This window comes from Mytilus californianus, unplaced genomic scaffold (assembly GCF_021869535.1).
Source record: "Mytilus californianus isolate M0D057914Y unplaced genomic scaffold, xbMytCali1.0.p SCAF_5, whole genome shotgun sequence".
NCBI lineage: Eukaryota > Metazoa > Mollusca > Bivalvia > Mytilida > Mytilidae > Mytilus > Mytilus californianus.
Genome location: NW_026262701.1, coordinates 52,560,567 through 52,582,460, shown reverse-complemented (window position 1 = coordinate 52,582,460; position 21,894 = coordinate 52,560,567). Strand labels below are relative to the sequence as shown.

Below are 21,894 nucleotides of genomic sequence, written 5' to 3'. Positions count from 1 at the left end.
GGTATGTGTGTGTAGGGTGGGAAGGGGGGTGGGGATTATCAAACGAATCATAGTTTGACGTCGATAAGAGGATACCAATTTTGGACCTCGATTTTACGTCATATAGACACTGATTTATAGAACCGAATCGATCCGAATTTTCCTAAATGACAGTATGATGACTTTTGTCATTTTCATTAAAATTAAGCATTTTGGTACATTGTTTGTGTGGCAAATTGTCTGGCTACTTCTACAGCTGTATGAATTGAATCATCAAATAGAAAGCAAAAAATAAAGACGTAACCACTAAAAAAGAAAAAGAGAATAAATAACAAATCGAAAAAAATAAAATCAAAGACAAAATTAAGAAGTTCAGGCCTGTCTCAAATGTTTTTTTCTACATTTTTGCAAATATAAAAGTATCAGAATGAAACTTCAAAATACTGCAAGAACATATACACATTCAACGGCATAATATATATTCAATGTAATGAAATATATTCAAATGCTTATTTTATTGACTTGCAGTATAAACTGGCTTCGGCTCTTGGGTTGATATTATATCTGATATGAAAAGCTATCATGTTATAATCTGATATTATCATTTTACTGTTATTAAAGTAAATGACTATTGTTTTTACAGTATGACAATGGCATTGAATTAACGTGAATTCGGTGTTTTCCGAATTGGTTCTCAGTGGGCCAATTACAAACATGGTAATTCCTAGTATGGGCCAATTATATACATGGTCCAGAAAATCTAAATAACTTCACTTTTTCTATAAAAAATGTAACACAGAATCATGAAAGGCAGATATAAGAAACTGGAAAGAATATTATACAAAAAAAGTACAAAACAAATAATACAATGTTTGCATTTTTTTCTCAACATTTTCAAACTTTAGTTTAATCTATGAAAGTGTTGAAAATGTCAAACTATTTCAGCAAATATGGTCAGTCTAAACATTTTTTGTCAGTACAGCCATAATTATGCATGTTTAGAAAATATAAGTACATGAGTATTCTAAGGTTGAATATTTCTTAAACAAAACTAAATATCTTAAACGGCCTGTGTAGCTGAGATTGATACTTTTTAAGTAGCACATTTTTATACAATGATAGTTTCCCAAGTTGAAGTATATTATAAAAAGAACATTACATGTCTTTTTTTCATACCAGATGTAATATCAGCCCTCGAGCCTTATATTATGACCTAGGGCTGCTAATACAATACTTCTGATATGAAATCTGTTATGGTCATTTCTATGCCTTATCCTTATATCATTAGCATATCAAATCAATATTCTACTGCAGCTTTATAATGAAATCTAAAACATGTTGATACCAGTTTAGCGTTACGTTTTGTTTTTATTTAAACTGCTTTTGAAATGTCATCTTGTAAATTACCTCTTACTGAGCTGATTACAGAATACACTACAAGTAATACGAGCAAGGCTCACAAACTGATAGTCAGTCCCTTGTAAATCTGTGATTTGCTAAAGGAAAGTATAAAATCATTTAGATTAAAAAAAAAAATGGCAGATGCAATAGTACAAGTCGGACAGAAGGACGAATCAATGCACTAACGGACAGAATCCCAATCACAATATCCCGCCGTTTAAAAAAGTGGAGAAGGTATACAAATACAGATTTAGCAATGAATGTACGTGTAACAATGCATACAATTGTTTTAACAAATGATTAGAGAAATATTTTTATAAAAGAAATGAACAAATGTCGCTGTCGTCTCGCTGAAGTTGTACATTTCATAACGAATTTTTAAAAGTTTGTCTCAGCGGCAAACGTGGCTTAACACGGCCAGTGACTGTATATCACATAAATGTATACACTCATTGCATTTTGACTGACTTAATTGGACAATTTCAGAATTAAAAACGATAAATATGACTTGAATTAGAATTTAAAAAGATAGACAGCGTCTATCATTCCGAACGTAAGATATCAATATAAAGATATGGAAATTTTAATCCACTTTATCCTTTCGATAATTATTTTTAAAATAATTCTTACAAACATATTGCAAAATGATATAGTTCATTATAGTTATTGTGATTGAACCGTTATATTTTGAATTTCTAGAAAATCATTCAATTAGCTAATTACCAATTTTGGGAAAAGTATATATTTTGTGTATTAATATTTTCATGTGCATTGTACTATATTTCATTATTTACGACGTTTCCATAATTACATGCATATAAGGGCCATTTTAAGGGTGTTTCGGAGTTGCCTGTTTTTCTTCTTTTCTTCACTAAGTAACTAATATTTTTTTTCCTCAGAAACAGTATTATGTAGTATTAGAATGAAATTGTGCCTTAGTTGTTGATGTTTTATAAAACAGATATCGATAAACTTTTGCTTTTTCCTGTGATTTGTTCAATGCAGACAATATGACGATACATTAGTACTTAAAAGGTGTTTTATCTAAACTATCCTATTGTCAACTTCCAATTTCACAGCAGTAACATACCCTTTATCCCCATATCATAGCGCTCACACTATACGGACGTCATTTAAAAGGGTTTGTTTCCTACACAAAAGCTACTCTTACACATCAAAGAAGGAACGACTGAAATAGACACTTCATACATTTTTTTGGTCAGGATCACAACTTGGTTGATCGATCGATACAATGTGTCTGTGTCTGAACTCTATAGCAAAATGTTTTGCGGTCTTCTAAAATAGACGTCGCATCTGTCATTTTAGCAAATGTTCAATCCCCGTAATTGTAACATTTTGACTAAGTGTTGATTCGCATATGGCGGTGGATTCGTGAATAATCAGAGACGCTTAACATGTTAACACACCCGGTGTCGCTCTTTTAAGTGTTTTTTCCTTTCTTTTCATTTTTTCTTAACATGTTTTGTACCAAGTCAGAAATATGGCAGTTGTTATCAGACAGTCCGTTTCTATGTATGTTAACGTTGGTGTTTGCTTTTGTTGTAGTTCAGTGATTCTGTTGTTCCGTTGGTTTCCTCTTAACGTTGATGTGTTTCCCTCGGTTTTAGTTTGTTACCCGATTTTGTTTTTGCTTAATCGAATTATGACTGATGAACAGCGGTATACTACTGGTGCCTTTATTTATGTAATTCCGTCAGTTGTTGTTTTTACCTTGATTTATCTCTTTTCGATCGATTAAAGAGATTTTAAATGTTTTCAATCATCCAGTCATTGTTTGTCCCGAGCACCACTGACAAGTCTTTTATAGACGAAACGTAAGTCTTCTGTAACAAATTAAAAGTATGGTATCTTTGATATGTTCATACCTATATCATGGGAAATTGATGTTTCAATATAAAAGCAAAGTTCATCAAAAGAAGTAATATGAGTCATGTTTATGAATTGCATAAAAACATCCCTACTACACGAAACATGATCAAGAAATATGTTAAAAAAATGAAAACAAAATATCTTACACATACGTTATGTAAAGTATATACAACAATGCATTTTGTTAAGTCTCAAACTTAATCAAAGATTATTAATGAAATATATTTTATATTAATGTCTGAAACAACAGAAACCATACTTTAATTCGTTCGTCCAAATCAATTTAACGGTCGAAATGTGGTTTCTAATCAAATTTGTTTTCATTCCAGCATGAAGAAAAATTAGAGACTAGAATTTTTATCATCAACTTTACTTTTTGTGAATCCCAGTCACTTAAAAGGCTCACAAAGAGTGAGGGGTCTGTGGAGGTTATATTTTGATAATCATGAGGATCGGGATAAAACGCTTACTAATGGTTCAGTCATTCGAGAGAAGCTTATTCAAACATCTCCCAAAAATCCTATGGTAGCGGAAAATGAATACCCACCAAACATTCGGGTGAGATTCAAAAATATAACCTGCTCTGCAGACGATGGACATGTTAAGAAAGCTTTGGAGGAACAAAATTGAATTGTAAATAAAATATATTTGGTTAAGAGTTGATGGGCGTCATACAAACTGTCAGACCGGAGATCGCATTGCTACCTGTGATCCCATCCCCACACCGTTACCAAAAACTCTTCTTATTCGTACATATAGAGCTCTACAGGGGAAAAGAAGACACTCAGAAAACAATCAAATGCAACAAATGTCTGCAAGAGGGACATAAGATTTTTGAGTGCACTAATGACTGGCGGCATTGGGCATACATCTAATTACTGAACTACTTGTCCCAATGATTGGTTTTGTCAAACCTGTGGAAAATCCGGCCATACAGCACAATACTGTAATGCTAGTGAAGACAGCCAATCAGAATCCGATTAAGATTCGGATGACAAATCTGATCATTAGGAAAATGGAAAATATGATAAACCCCAACCATCAGATCTGTCAAATTAAAAACACAGCTTTACATTCAAAAACCAAATAATTGACACTGTAGAGAAACAAGACAGTAACATGCAATACAATCAATCAAGCCAAAATGAGAAAGCACCTGCTACAAATTCAACATAAAAAGGTCACAAACAACAACGTTCTTCTAACGATCAGCAAAGCAAGGAACATTTCTTAAAAGAAGCTTTTCGAACTCCTTCTCACAAACCCAACGATGAGACAAGAACACAAAATAAACAGAATACAAGTACCCCCACTGACGAGCTGCACGAAAAAGAGGAACCTCAGAAAAAAACTAAATCTTAAGTTTCTGAAAAAAAATACAATAAAAAAAAAAAAAACATTTACTATAAATTTACATGTTTTTAATTTTATTCAATTTGTATATATATTTTGATTTACTTTTTCATATAACCACAGACTGTGTCTAACATGTTAACATAAATATAATTTGTGAATGTGATGTCTATATAAAAGAAGAATTTATATACATGTAAAGAGTTTATATTTAAAAATTAGTTAAATATTTCAAATGTAGCTAAAGCTCTATATGAAGACTGTCTGGAATATAAATTAATAGAATGTAAAAGCATTTTTTTAAAAGAATAAAACCAGAGCCTTATCTGAAACATACACTTTTATGTCCTTTGAAATTGGTACTGTATTCATAAACTGTATCAATATCACTTTAAAAGTATCTGTTGATATGTCCTTTAATATTCGCTTAGACCGTTTTCAGTTAGGCAGAAAACTGTTTCAGCTCAAGCGGTCCTTGAAATCTTACACAAAATCTACAGCTTTTATAAACTATAAAAGTGTTATGCTTGTGATTAATAAACTCCTAAAGTGCATTTCTCTAGGATGTCAACAAACAAATTTCCTTAGATGGATAAAATCAGTTGAAATGTCAAATTCACAAAATAATGCTGTATCCCCTCTATATTGTCACATAAATCATGCATATGATGTCTGTGCATATATAAATACTCATAGAATTATTCAATTGTTTACATTCCATATCCTGCGTATGTTGATTGTCAAAATAGCTCAGGTAGTCGGAAGTTCATATAAGGTCAAAGCATCAAATTTAAATAAAGCCTTTGTTGTTGGATCTGAAAAAGGAAAGAAAGTTTGTCACGAAGTAGAAAGTAGTAAATTTTATATAAAGATCATAAGTGTCAATTTTTAACATCAAAATAATATACACTTCAAAACTTAAATCCTGTACAGTTTATTTACCTAGTACGAGAAATTTTTAGGAAAGTCAGTAATGAAGCTCAAAATAGAAGTTAACTTCCACAATGCTATTAATAAGTCTATAAATGACCTGGCGTACATCTGGGTCACGACCAAACTCGTTAATCGAAAATTTTGTTACTGGCATTTAAATGAATTTTTGGAACATTCTACTACATTGGTAAATACACCAAACTACTATGAACATTAAAAATCTTCATATTTGTTCATTAAATTGTCAAGGGTTAGCAAGGAAAAAAAAAGTGCGACATTTTAATGGCACAAGAAACCCATTTTTCAAAAGATATTATAACGAAAATTAATAATGAATTTCCTGGCAAACATCAACATAGTTTAGGTGAGACAAACTCGAGAGGCGTTTCTTTCTTTATAAACAAAACTCTACTCTAGATTTTAAGCTAATAAACGAATTTTGTGACAATGAAGGAAGAATAATCATAGTTAATTTGGAAATTCAAGATAAGATATTTACTTTTAATTATTAAATTTGTATGCACCAAATGAAGTTCACGCAAGGAACACAGTCTTTAAACAAGTAAGAGCACACCCTAAGTGCATTAATAGTAGGAGGAGATATGAACGACCTTCTCTCAAGTAGGGATACAAAAAATCACAATCTTCATGAAAGGTTTTAAAAAACAGTAAATTATCTTAAACGGTTAATTAAAACAAATACATTGATGGACATTTGGAGACTTTTACATCAAAAACAAAAAACAATACACTTGGAAAAGAAAACATTCTATAAATGAGGCCAGTAGAATTGACTTTTTATAATAAGCTCATAAGTACGCATGCTGACAGTATCAGCTGATATCAGACCAGCTCAAATTTCAAGTACAGATCACCAATCTATCTCTCTTAAATTAGATATTTATGCAAGTAATCGTGGAAAAGTTTATTTCAAAATGAATAATAGTGTACTGACCGACTTACAGTATCAAGAAATAATAAATAAGTAAATTGATAAGTACGAGAATAAATTTTAAAAAGAAAATCTTCTTACTCAGTGGGACTTGTTCAAAACTGATACAAGAGACACTACAATTCAATACTGTAAATCTACAGCCAAAGAAAGGAAAAACAAAATTAAAACTTTAAATAAAAGACTGTATACATTATCTATAGAAACAAATAATAATCTTTCTAATGAAATAAAACAGTTAGAATAGAACTTGATGATATATATCCGTCAATGAAAAAAGAGGCCCAAAATATGTATCGAATAAAATGGGTTGCGGAAGGTGAAAACAATACAAAATTCTTTTTTTATTTAAAGAAAACACAGGCAATCAAAAACATCTATTAATAAATTATTGTCCCAAAATGGGGAGGTTTCTGTAGATCAAGGTGAAATTCTAAATATAATAAAGAGTATTACAAAGAATTGTATAAAAGCTCTTACCCTGAAACTGAAATTTTAAAGACATATATTGAAAATACAAATATAAATCATTCTTTGACAGCTTCTGAAAGCAAACAGGTAGATGGTAAATTAACACTAGAAGAGTTAACATCTTCCATTTTTAATATGAAATTAAACAAAACACCTGGGAAAGACGGTTTAACAGTTGGGTTTTATCGACACTTTTGGCCAACACTAAAGAACAAAGTCTCTAATACTTGTTATGATAAAGAATTTTTATCTGACACCCAAAAAGATTGAGATTATATCGCTAATTTATAAGAAAAATGACCCTTTGTCCCTGGATAATTACCGTCCAATAACTTTATTAAATACAGATGTGAAATGAATAACATAAAACCTAGCACAGACTTAAAAAAATCTACCATTAATAATTCACAGAGACCAAAATGGATATATAAAAAATCGTTAAATAGAATTTAACGTGCGTCAAATTCAAGACATTATAGATTAATCTAAAAATTTTAATATTGAAGGAGCTATATTATTTATTGACTTTTCTAAAGTATTTGATTCACTGGAAGGGGATTTTAAAGAAATTTGGATTTAATGAATCATTTCAGAAGTGGGTCAAAACCCTACATCATGACATAAAAGGATGTATCTTAAAAACGGGTGGATTTCAAAAACCTTTGACATTGAACGCGGAATATGACAAGGATGTCCTTTAAGTCCTTTATTATTTGCTTTATCAGTTGAATTACTTGCTTGCAGAATAAGGGACTCTAATGATATGAAAGAAATACAAATCAAAATCGATAAAAAAACTCATAGCCTAAAATTCTCACAACTAGCAGATGGCACAACTTTTTTTTTAAATTCTAAAGATGAAATAAAGCATGCACTTAACATAATTGAAACCTTTGGATCTTTCTTTGGACTTAAACTCAATAGAAACAAAACAGAAGGCGTATGGCTAGTCAAACATAAACACTGTAAAGACAAATTTGAAAACATTATTTGGAAAGATAAGGTAAAAAGCCTTGGTATCTATTTTGGCTCTAACAAAAAAGAATGTCATACACTAAATATAGTGAAATAGTTGGAAAAATCAGAAATAATAATAAATGATTGGAAACAAAGTAAATAAAGCATGATTGGTAAAATCACTATCATCAAAACACTTGTAATACCTAATATAACATACGTTGCATCACTGATAAATCTGTGCAAAGAAACTAAGTTTAAGAAAATGATATATCATTTCTTATGGGAGGGTGGTAGCAAGAAAGTTAAACGCTCAGTGTTAAGTAAAGATCATTTAGAAGGGGGGTTAAAAATGACAGATATTGATTCAGACATTGAAGCAATGAAGATAAATTGGGTTAAAAGACTTACAGATGAAACTTGGGCAAACTGGAAAACTATTCCAACCTATTATTTCAGGGAGTTTGGAGGTAAAAACTTGCTGTTTAAAATGAATCTGGGTTCTCATAAATCATTAGAAAACATAAAAAACCTGCCCACTTTTTACTGAGAAATATTGAAATATTGGATTAAAAATGGTGGCGGGGAAACAAAAAAACCTGAAAGCTATATAGATATAAGGAAACAAGTTATATGGGGAAATCAATATATTAAGAGCCATGGCAAAAGTTTAAATTTTAGGCATTGGGTAGCAGAAGATATAATTTTTATTAATGACATAATTGATGATAAAGGCAAAATTTCACAAAAAATCTTAAATAAACTAAAAAAGAAACAAAACCGGATAGCAGAGACATGTACTCTACGAAAAGCTATACCCAAATCTTGGAAAGAGAAATTAAAGAGTAAAACATCAATAAATACAATAATTCACATTCAACAAGATCTAAAGATGATCTGCCATGGATTTTATTATAATCAATCTGGACAAAATTTCATTCAAAGAAATAGATATTATAATTAGATCTAATAAAGAGCTTTCAGTAGGGTTCTGCTAATGGAAAAATCATTTCATTTTTGAAAATGTTACATATTTTATAAAGAAGAACAATTCTTTTACATTCCGTTTTTTAAAAGATAATAGAATGAAAATGTTCAGATGGAAACTACTGCATAACATTATAGCAATTAATCATAATTTGTAGCGTTTAAAGTATCTAGTAATCCAAACTGTGAGATTTGTTTCAAATGTGATAACTATAACCATTTTTTCTTTGAATGCAACTCGGTTAAAATGAATATAACACACTTAATCATGTTTTAACACTGATTTGTTTTGTGATTTATAAATGTTTTTACTTATCAGAAAAGAGAACTAGATTTGTGAATATGTTGTCAGTCCTAAAAAATGAAATTGAAAAACAATTTTTATATCATTCAGATAGTCAATTTTTGAGAAAATTTCAGAGGAAAATATTAGAACTTTGATTATATTTATCTTTTTATGCACATGTTGTTATGAGAAGAAAACTTTAAATATTTGCTGAAGTATTTAAGCAATAAACAATCAATCAATGAATCAATCAAGGGGGAATCAATAGCTCCTTCCTTGATTTCTTTTATGTACGAACCAGAAATATTCGATCATATTATGTTTACAAATTTACACATTTCTTTGAATAATGAGATAATATTGAAAAGAAAATCATACTAAATGCAATAACTACTTACCATTTCATGAAATTATCTTACAAGCCATGTGGCCAACCATGCTTGTTCGATTAATTCTACTTCCGGTTTGAAATTCGAATTTATTATCAAAACAAATCCGGTTTCTTTTTTTGGTTTTTTCTCTCTCTGATCGTTTTAGTGTCACCAAATATGTATGTGTATGTGTGCTCGTAGATATACTTTGTAAAATGCAATTTATACAGAATATAAATGTATGATATTTTTGCTAATTAAATCCCCTGATTTCATTAGCAATTAACAACACATGGAGGATCCTTAGCGTCATTGTTGTAAATTAAAGGACATTGTTCACAACTATTAGTGCAATAAAATATTTGAAGTTGAAAAAAAAGGGGAATAAAAGTATTACTTGAATTAGTTGTTTGTTTTTCCTAAAGCCGAACCTGCTAGATTATAAAGTCTCGCAAAAATAAAGCAAACCGGTGGTATGATAAAAAAAAATATGGATAACTCTATGCTAACATTTGACATGTTTGAGACGAAGAGACAATGTCTCGTTCCCTATTGACATTTTCCTTTTTTGGACAGTGATGTACCTTATGTTCCTTTTGTCTCTTTTGTAATGACATCTAAAATTTCAATAAACGTACTCTATGTAGAACTGGTAGATCATTCCTTATTGTTTTGTTTCAAAGTGTGCATGTACCTGTAAAAATTTTATTACAAATGAGAAAACACATCCTAATTTTATGTTAATGTTATTTAAATAGCTCGGAAATTAAAATACGACCAGTTCAAACGTATTGGTCATTTAAAGAAACCTAAAGGTTAACACTTTAACATTTTGAATTTTGTCTTTATCGGTACTACGTATAAAAAAAGATGTGGTATGATTGCCAATAAGTCTCCAGAGACCGAATGATGCAAAGGCTAATAACTAGTGGTCACCGTACGGCCGTACATGTATAGTAAGATGAGTACTGATTGATATAAGGTTGCTACTCACAAGGAAGCTATTAAACCAAGAGTTCCAAGTGGTGAAGTTGAAACCATCCCTTTGTAAGTTTTACGGACGCCATCACGAGTTGGTTGACCGTTATGGAATATCCGTTTCACAGATGATAGCAAATATGTTCCTAATGTCGTTACTACAATCCCGTCCCCTTTTCCCGAATGTGACCTACCAAATTAGACTTATTACCGGGTTTGTACAAAAAATTAGCAACACGACGGGTGCCACATGTTGAGCAGGATCTGTTTATCCTTCCGGAGAACCTGAGATCATCCCCAGTTTTTGGTGGGGTTCGTGTTGCTCAGTCTTTAGTTTTTTATGTTGTGTTTTGTGTATATTATTTGTCTGTTGGTCCTTTTTTTTAGCCAAGTAGTTGTCAGCTTATTTTCAACTAATGAGTTTGAATGTCCCTCTGGTATTTTTTGCCTCTCTATCTCAGATCGACACTTTAAGTCTTTTGTCTACTTGTGACTGTGAGTATCAGGTCGGTATTTCTTTTGGTATATGTTGTTCTGATGTGATGAGTTAATCCTTCTTAAACTAATTATAACAGTTTGTTCTTTATGTTATTTACTCCTTTTTCTACGGGATTGGGATTTATTGCTTAAAGTTCACCCCAAACTAAAGATGTGTACTAAGTTTCAAAATGATATTACCAAAACTTCATGTTGCACAACCTTGACCAAACTATTTAATCTTGTACGGAACGGCCTACTGGTTGAAGGAACGCACAGACCAGATTTCAAAATGCATCTTTTTTTTTTGTAGGCAGGACACAAATACTAAACAGTATACCTAACAATTGACGTAAGTATAAGATTTAAAAGTTAGAAAAATCGGTTGTCTTCTTATAAATAGACAAAAAATAGTCTAGGATCCCCGCATTTGTCCAGTTTCTAAGACAGCCTTGAGATATCGTTATTTGTCTAATCAGTACACAATGAATGTGTGTGTATTCTAAAATATGTTTATACCTGTTAAGTGTTATCGTATTTTATCTTTTTATCTTTTACAATTTTTAAAACTGCTTTCAAAGGTTCATCCTGATGTTAGAATAAGCAATCAACGTTATAATAAGAACAAGAACAATCATTCTTTGTAAGAGAAGTGAGTTTATATCGCTGTCGCCTTGCTGAAGTGCGTACATTTATTACAAATTTGAAGAATTAATATCAGCCGTAGGTGTGGCTCAATGCTTAATACGGTCAGTGGATGTATACTTTATAGATTTGTTATAAACGATATAAAACGATCCGGTAAAAAAAACCTTGAAGTGGAAATTTAATGGATAGAAATAGTTTAACACAATATATCAAGTTCTTTTTACTATTCAAGTCCACGTTATCGTTAAGATAAACATTTATTTTCATGAGCATATTACAAAATGGTATAGTTATATTGGTAAAACGATTATATTTAGATTTTTGGGTAGCTATTTTATTTCACTAATTGCCAATTTTTTAGAAATAAGTGTATCTTTTTCATATACATGTACGTCGACGTCAATCTCCGGCTCAGAGTTCATATCCGTTCCATACGTTCTTCGTTATACTTCAGTTATATTGAATATTGAGAGTAGTGGTACGTATGGAACAAAACGGATATGATCTCTGCGCAAGGGATTACTCCGACGTTACCATAATATTCATTTTAAAAGTACATACTAGGAAAAGTGGACAATTAAGTGTGAATTACATTGATTGCTAGCGTCTTCTTATTAATCAGAGAATAAACTACTGTTTCCTTTCTTTCTGAAACAGCGAACATTCTCGTTTACAAAATTCTATAGTAGTTAGGGAGTTACCATTTAATTTTTAGGGGGGGGGGGCAAGTTGCTCATCCTGACTTTTTTTTTACTCAAAACTCCTGTCTTGCCTTTTTTCAAATTTCATCCTAGCCCCTCCTATAAAAATCAAATAGTAGCGTCTCATTGACAATCATACAACATCTTCTCGTTTTCATATCTTTGATGAGTTTGCACCGCTGTCCATCTGTTTATATTGTACGTCCAAATACATGGTCGATTCGGTTGAAATAGTTTGCAACAGTGATCTGCAGATAGACACAGAGCGATCTAGAGCATTTTTTAAATGACACCACCGTTGACGAGTATATCTGGTAAACTCTATACTACAATGTTGGTAAAATTTTTGTCCTTTTGAATATATTTCGTCATCTTTTATCCACATTTCAATTATTTACATAATTATGCAATATCATTCATTCTGTCTTATTTGACTCATGTTTAAAGTATAATTTGTTGACAGGCATTAAGCGAATATCATTCTTGATTAAGGCTGCTGCTGCTTTCAATATCATGTTTGTGTCATAGATGGATACCAAATATCCTTTTTTTTCTATTATGCATGAACTTAGTATAAATAGGAATAAAAAGGAGATTTGAGGTATACATGTACGTCAATGAGATAGTAGCGTATAGTTTCCGTTTGACTCGACTTTTCATTGATGCATTTTGTTTTTATCTTAAAGTTTAATTTGAAAAATACAATAAATCATCTTACCTATGAGTGTATTAAGTTGTTATGGCCATGCATGCCAATCCGTGTTGGATATAAACATGGACATCCAACCTAAATCAATACAATACAACCGTTCCCTCCGATACACCACTGCCAAAGTCCAAAGTACTGATCATTTTCAGTCATGCTTTAAATTTTTTGAGGGAACGTAAAAATTCTCCGTAAACGACACTGCATTTTCAGGTATATGATCTGTTATCCAAAATTGAGTAGAAGTTCCCATGAGAAAGCGAACATATTGCCACTGTAGTTGATAATAAAAGACATTTGTTGAGAACATTCAGTGACTTCCAACTATCAATGCGCGCCATATTGAATGTTTTGTTGTTCTATTTAGTATCGAAATCTTGATGTTTCACGTACGTCGGTTATATTATAAGCATTCCTTATAAATATAAAACAATTAAGAAAGTCTTGATTCAAGACAGTATTTCTCATTTTCTTTATGAAGATTGAAAATTTCCAGCTACTTACGTATACATTTTTTTTTAATTACACACCTGAAGTATAAACTGTTGATCATTATGTCGCCGATGTGATATGCACGATTACGGATGTAATTTTTACGATAAGAAATTTACCACATTACCTTGTTCAACAATATGACATCAAATGAAACTAATTGAACCCAAATAAATATATATTTTGATTGAAGTGTCATTAACATGATTAAGCTTTGAAATTTCTTTCAATAATTCGGCTGAATAAAAAAGTCCATAAAGAAGAACATTTCGAGTGTTCCCTTATCGAACAATTATTCAATTAAGTTCGTTTAACTTATTTAACCCATACACTAATATTTCGAATAGGATGATTATGCACGGCCATATCAAGTAAGGAAGCATTCAGTTTTTCGAAGACCAGAACTGGGTACGTGGATTTACATTTATATGGAATGACATATATTGGAGACGACCGTCGGTCTATGAAACACGCTCTACATGTTGATTTGGATTTATCGAAGATTCTGAAACGTTGCAAGATCGTATTAGTACACTTGGACAATGTATTTTATTGTTTAATACAAGTGTGGACACAGTGTCGGATTTTCATACAAGTAATGACTTATGCAGGGCAGGATTCTGCAGGACGCCAGCAGATGCTGATGCCAGTCCGGCATGTAAATATCTCTTGTGTTGTTGGGTGGACGAATATGGACGCTGTTTTGAGACATTGGTTGAATGAAATTTTTTTTATTACAGACATCGTGTCTGAGTATTATTATTGCCTTATATTGAAATATTAGTATGAGTTCGTCTCGCTGTTTGACCAAAGGGGATCCTGACATGTTCCAGCCTTATTTGTCCCTATATTGTCATTGCTCCGCTTTCTCACCTTTATAGTTACTTTATATAGGTACATGTATTATACATGTATATTGTAACAGGGCATTACCTGCTTTAAGAGGTAACTTCCATTGTCCCATTTTCCCTATTTTCCACGATTCTGTCATTCGACAACTGGAGGCAGCCATTTTTTCACATTAACAGCTCATGTGCTTGCCGTGGGAATAGAAGATGATATAGAACTTTAACCCCGTGGGCAATCAACCAATCTGGATGATTGTTGTGGGCATTAAGTATAAAAAGGGCTTCTTTCGTCTAAAATTGCGGTCAGATACGAGGGACCATAGTTCTTTAACCCTGTTAAATTTACTAGAGCATACCACCAACTGATACAAAACCACCACCAGATTAATCTGAGTAGGTTCATATACAGAGAGGGACTGGCCTGTGACCTAGATTGTTTACTACGTTTAGAATGCATTTTACAACCGAAATACCAAATACCACGATTTACGTCTGACGTTCCATGGGGTTCCCTGTAACGTTTTATGCTTTGAGGTTTATCAGATTTGTATGGAATATAACTTATAGTTGTATATCAAACTGATTAAGAGTTTACTTTGACTCTGTTATTATCTTAATGAGTTTTAAATGAAACCAGTGACTTTACATGGCATGCTACCAATGGTCAAAGTCCAGAAACTTTGTCTTCAGTACCAGTAGACAGAATTTTCAGCTTAATACCAATGTTGACCCGTGATAATTTTCTTCTAACTAGTTTGAAGTCTACAGACCCGAACTGTAACATAGTTAATTCACAAAAAAGACAAATTCATATCAATATAAATGGAAAAAAGAGGGGTGGGCAGCTTAGCATACATTTTCATATGTTTTGAAATATTTCATGGAAATTAAAAATTGATTTTTCAAATATCTTATGCATTTATGACTGTGGTTTGAATTGCATCTTTAAACATACTATTTATTTAAGATACTAGCTATCATATACTTAATGTAAAATTCTTAACCTTATCATATAATATGAATTTTGAAATAGTGACATATTCCAGGAGCTCAACCATTGCTTATTAATTCCCCCTTCCAAATAGAGATTTTGAACCTTCATACAAAATATTGAAGGAAAAAACAAAAATGAAAAGGTCGTCGCATATAATCTCCACCTGTGTAGCTACAAATGGTTTGGCAGGGATGATACATGCACATGTATAAGTTTGGCTTATTCAAATTCACCCTACAACTTCCACAGATTGTACATGTATATCAATGTGAATAGGGAGCCTCAGTGACCAAGTCGTCTAAATAGCTCATAAGCGATGATGATTAGCCTGTCAACACTGATTTTATGAGTATGAAACCTCCTCATGGCAAGTGCATTAGACTTCAATCTTATCATTGCCAATTTTCCCTCCGAAGGTCACTGGTTCTGTCTTGGTACTCCGGCTTCTTCAAACAAAGCAAAAAAATGGCAACCTTGATATAACCAAAAGTGTTAAAAGCGGTGCTCAACAACATAAATCAATCAATTAATCAATGTGCATGTACACAATAGTTGTACATCTTCTTGCATATATTAATGTACATATGTCCGTGTCAATTCCATAGAATTTTATCATTAGGGAAATAGCACATAACAGTAGTACACATGTATATACTATAAATTCAAATATGTATAAAGAACTTTATTTTTTTCTCCTCATGGCCTTTTTTGATTATATAATAGAATTCATAATGTAATGTATTATAAGTGTGGCCACCACTGGTCCAATAATTTTAAATATACAGTACTATGTATAAACCCCATGATGCTACATGTATATGAAAATACTGAAAACTAGCATACATATATATAATTATATAGCACACACCCTAGAAAGACTGGATATACAATCAGTGAATCTTTGACCTTGTGTCAATAACAAATACATCTCAATGAAGAGTATTGCATATTTACTTTTTAGCTAACTGTTAAGCATGTCATTTGTTTTAAGATTTAAGACAAAACTCGAGGATCTGATGAAAAACATCGTCGAGGTAAGATGTTTTATGAAACACTGGAAAGTCTGACTTATTGTTTTCTGGAATTTTTAGATGACGTAAAACATTTCATCTAAAATTTGTCTAGCAATCTATAATTACAGTAGCGAAATAGAACCTTACTAAAATATATTAATGCAGAACTTTCTGAACCAAATCATAAAATGTAAATTTGAGATTGCCTTTCATTTACATTTGTCAATTAATTGTCAGCAAAAAAGTACATCCCCATTGTACAAAAATATCAGGAAAATATAAATGTAGAAGGTCTTAAGGTCTCATTGTACTACTCAATCCATATGTTTGTACGCACAGTAGGAAACCCAAATGAGTGACATACATTGTACATTTACATGTTTAATTTAGTAAGATATGCTGGATTCGAATTGTTATATTTTTCTATCAAAGAATTTTGTTCAAACCAACATTTGACCCATGATATAGAGATGTCATATTTAAGTAATAGAGATACATTTCATAGCGTGCTTCCTTATATATAATAATTGCCTAAATGCATATTGAAGGAAATAAAATCCTCATGATTCTACTTGTTCTAATTAGCAAACATGTGCGCTATCGGATAGAGTTATGATATGCGTCATCTAAATATCATTATTATAAACAGGATTTAACTTATTTGATAACATTTGGTGAGTATACATGTTTCTTGTTTTTTGTTATCTACTGATCTGTTCTATGTCGACGTGTATATGTATTGCACAAGTTATAACATTCATCTGAGATTGCACATTATTTCTGTACACATATCTATTTTTGTTTAACGTTTGTGATTACACATTTTAAAATCTAACAATACAGTATATTACATGTCGTGACTCGTGCATGGTTGAGCATGTTTACAAACATATCTTGGACACATGCATGGTTGAACCCATTTATAAATATGACCATATTTGGCTTGTGCACAATTAACTATTTTGCATACAATGTTCTGTATTTGCTATAACAGTATTGTTTCAAAACATCTAACATAGATTTAATTCTAATTCATTTGATTCTTTGCAATAAATCTGTTTGTTTTAAGAATCATCTTACTATTATTTTTGATATTAAAATTGTTTTTTTCAATTATTTCTGAAATTTTTTTTGTCTTCTTTTCTGAGACATAATGTGCTTTGTAAATTGAGAAAGATATTATTGTTAATATGTTATTAATATCAAAGTATGCTGTGTCTTTAATTTTGTAAGCTGTTACTAAATTTTCAAAGTTCATATTGTCCTTGTCAATACTTAGGGATTTCATTAATTTCATTACTATATTTAGAAAGTCAGTATTAAATGTCATTGAGCAATTCACAAAAAAGTGTTCATTGTCTTTTTTTTTAACAATGATCACCTAAATTGTCGGCAGTTATTTTCCACTTTTTAATAAGTTGCCATCTGAATATTTTCAATCTATTATCAGTGAGTTATTGAAAAATTATATTTGAACTTGGAATTTAATTTTTTCTCAAATAATTTTTCCCACATAAGAAATCTATTTGGTTTATCACAACTTTCTTTTAGTGTTAAGATTTAATAGAGTTCTTTTGTGCTCATTAAGAGAGTTATTGTCTTGTACATAGTTTTTAAGTCATTTACGACTTTAACCTTAGTTTTAATAGAATCTTCAGTAGGAAGAGTTGTTTTCCAGTTAAATGGTATAATTGCTTTTTTTAACATATATATTTGCTTTATCCAATTTTGTTTATATTTAATTTTATATAGGATGATAGTTTCAGAGATTTTACCCTGTTCATCAATGATGTCATTTATATTGATAATGTCACTTGTTATCCAATCTTCAAAGTTGAAGCATTTTTTGTTAAACCTGATATTATCGTTTCCCAACAGAACTTGTTTTCTAATTTCAAGAAAAAAATTTGTATACCTTGTATTACCTCCTTTTACACTTATCCAATCTTTAGATAGTTGTTTATAAAAGTCTGGTAAATATTGTAACTTATTTTTATCTATGTCGTTTATATTCTTAACATTCATTTTAAATACAAGAATATTTTTTCCTAATTTGTTGAAATAAAATTTTGGAATAATTGTCCAATTATCATTTCTATCATCACCTAATTTGAGAATCCAGCTATTATGCAGTGATTTTATGTATGCATCAATGTCTGTCATCTTAAGTCCCCCCTTCCAAAAAGCATTTGAGTGTGTGGATCTTTTTAATTTGTCTCTTTTAACTTTCGAAATAAAATTGTATATTAAGGTTTTAAAATCTTGCAACATTTCTTTAGGAATAATAGTATTTGATGCAATATATGTTAGGTTTGGCAAAACAAGTGATTTGATGACAACAATTTGTCCTATAATAGTGAGATTTCTTTTACTCCAATCATATATTATTTTTTTACATTTTAAAAGTTGTTTTTCAATGTTTATTTTTTGACATTCTTGTTTATTGTAACAAAAATAAATTCCAAGGCTTTTGATGGATTGAGTATACCAATTTATATCTTCACATTTTTCACGACAATGTCTAGCCATATCCCTTCAGTTTTTGTTTTATTCAATTTTAAACCTGAGAGCGTACCAGATATGTTCTATTAAGTTAATTGCTAGAGAAACATATTTTTTTGATGAAAAAAAATAGAGTAGTATCATCAGCTAATTGGCAGATTGTAAGAGTATTACTTTTATTGTCTAGTTTTATTTCTAGTCCTTTTAAGTTTTTATTTTCCCTTATCTTAATTGCCATAACTTCTACAGCTAAAACAAAAAGTAGGGATGATAACAAACATCCTTGTCGGATTAAACGAGATGCCCTGAAACGGGTAGAAACCCATCCATTATTAATAATGCATCCTTTAAGGTGGCTGGGGTGTCTTCCTCCATCTTGGATTTTGAAGTAGCAGATAACAATTGGTCTAGATCTTTAATGACATGTGCAAATTTTGAGAGTAGTATGTAATTCATGTGTAGGACTTTTCATGTTAATATAGAAAATTATGTGTTTTATCATATTTACGGCTGTTTTTTCTTAAAAAAACACATTATTTTTGTTTGATTATTTTTTTTCAACTTTGCCACATAAAGGGAGATAACTCAGATAGTAGGGGAGATAGCTCAGATAAAGTAATTTTTATAATAGGAAGTGTAACCTATTTTAATATGTAGCAAGAAAACAAGTCCGGTGACCCCATTTTTTCTTTTTTTTATCTGAAAGGATGTTATGAGAGCTATCTTCACACATTTTATCTTAAAATTCTATGATCTAGTTTTCTTTTTATCACACCAAATTGGATTTTCCATGCATAATCTATACAAAATCTGACAATTTTGCACAACCTGTAGCGTGAAAAAAAGTCCGGTGACCTATTCTTTTTATTATATTCTGGAAAAAAGCATGATAACATCTACATTTTGACAAATTATTAAAAAATTCTATGGATTTTAATTAAGACCCCCCATCTACCTTAATATCAGAGTACATTGTCTGCACCCACCTTACGGAATGATTTTTAAAGCCAAATTTCTTTAAAGTCTCAAACATGAAGTCCCATTCTAATGAGTCAAATGCTTTTGTTAAATCAAGGAATAAAATTGGCCCATCTATTTTAAAAGTTTCAGAGAAGTCTATGACATCTTGTATTTGCCGAATATTAAAACCAATATACCTTTTTTTTTACATATCCTTTTTGTGGTCAGTATGTTTGATCTTTGGTAGCAGGGGTTTTAATCTTTGTGCTGAGGCATGAGCAAGTAATTTTGCAACATAGTTTAAAAGAGTAATAGGTCTATAATTGTCTAGTGATAAAGGGTCATTTTTCTAATAAATCAAGGGTATTAAACCAATTTACTGAGTGTTAGATAGCTTCCCTTTTTCATAACAGTAGTAAAAAGTAGAGACTATAAAAGTTTTAAGTTCATCCCGGAATTTTCAGTAAAATTCCACGTTTAATCCGTCAAGCCCAGGAGCTTTATTAAGTTTCATTTTAAAAATTGCATCAGTACATTCATCAACAGTAATTTCTCCTTCACAAGTTTTACTTCCACAGTCATTTACTTACTTATATTTTTTAAGAGAATCTAAATACTTATTTGTTTTCTTCTATCTCAGGATTTTTTGTAGAGTACAAGTTTTTATGATAATTTGCTTCTAATTTTAATATTTTGTCTTGATCTTTTGTAATTTGACCTTTATCATCATATAACTAGGTTATTGTTTTTCTACTCTGCCTAGATTTTTCCATCCCTTGAAAATATGCTGAATTTTTCTCTCCCTCTTCAACCCATTTCACCCGTGCCCTTATTTGATTACCTTTTATTTTCTCTTTATAGAGTTTTCCTATTTCATTTTCTATATTTTCTTCTTCATGTAATAAGTTATCATTGTTTTTATCATTGCATGTGTCTATAATACTATTTAATTTTGTTAAAAAATTTTCACTTGCTGATTTGCTTTTTTTTTCTTAGCTTTTGTTTTTCAATAGCTGATTGTCTGGTCTCTAGCTTCAATTTTGAAATTGTCCCACAGAATATCAAGATCGGTTTTCATTTTTGCTTTGTTTTTAAATTTCTTTAATATTTCATAATTATTTCAACATAGTCTTTATTTTGAAGTACACTACTGTTTAGTTTCCAGTATCCCCTTCCTTTTTGGCCTCTGTTTAAATCAATTTTGAAAGAAACACAGTTGTGTTCTGTGTATTGTAATACTATTGGTCTAATATCACATGAAACACAGTTTTTGAATACTTCAGGAGCTATCAAAAAATAGTCTATTCTTGTTGACTCGGATCTATCTTTTCTACTCCATGTAAATTGAATTTCATTTTGATTTCTGATTCTCCACACATCATTAAGGTTAAGGGACTTTATAAGTATATTTACGTTATGAACTATTTTTTGTTTTTTGTTGTTGCTTAATTTTGCTCTTTGAGTCCATTTGGGATAAAATGTCATTATGACTTCCTCCTAGAATTAGTTGACCCAATTTTTTTTCTTCTATTACTGCATGGACAGTTTTAAAAAAAAAGTATTTCTGCTTTTTGGATTATTTTGTGCTTAAATATTAACTATTGTTATTATAGTGTCATTTATTTCAATATTAACAAGCAAAAGTCTTCCTTCATTATCTTTATTGTCAACAATAATTTTAAAGTTTAGATTTTTTCAGTCATATAGCAATACCACTTGCATTACTTGAACCATTACTTAGTAAAAGTTTGCCTTCAAATTCAGTATATAAAATTTTTATCAAATTATCTGTAAAGTGTGTTTCTTGCATAAGAAGAATGTCACATTTTTGTGATTTTGACCATTCAATTAATCTTTTTCTGTTGTCAGGTCGCTGAAGGCCTTTACAATTAACTGTACAGATATGAAGATGTTTGTTTAATACCATAGTTGGTGATTAGTTAATTTATTTGTAACACCTGATAAATCCCCGTTCTGATTGATAACAATTAGGTC

General features: G+C 30.8%; 1 long non-coding RNA gene across 2 annotated transcripts in view; it reads right to left on the bottom strand.

Moving 5' to 3' along the window:
- The window catches only part of LOC127702506 (uncharacterized), a 78,742-nt gene extending 65,108 nt beyond the window's left edge, over positions 1 to 13,634 (bottom strand). Inside the window, exons 1-3 of one of the 2 annotated variants that reach the window (XR_007982458.1) lie at positions 13,103 to 13,634; positions 10,165 to 10,274; positions 4,871 to 5,438 (exon numbers count right to left, since the gene is read on the bottom strand). This is a non-coding gene — a long non-coding RNA (uncharacterized LOC127702506). Of the gene's footprint in view, positions 1 to 4,870; positions 5,439 to 10,164; positions 10,275 to 13,102 lie in introns of those variants that run through there. The other variant, XR_007982459.1, reaches the window with a different exon arrangement.
- Between the last annotated feature and the right edge of the window lie 8,260 nt (positions 13,635 to 21,894).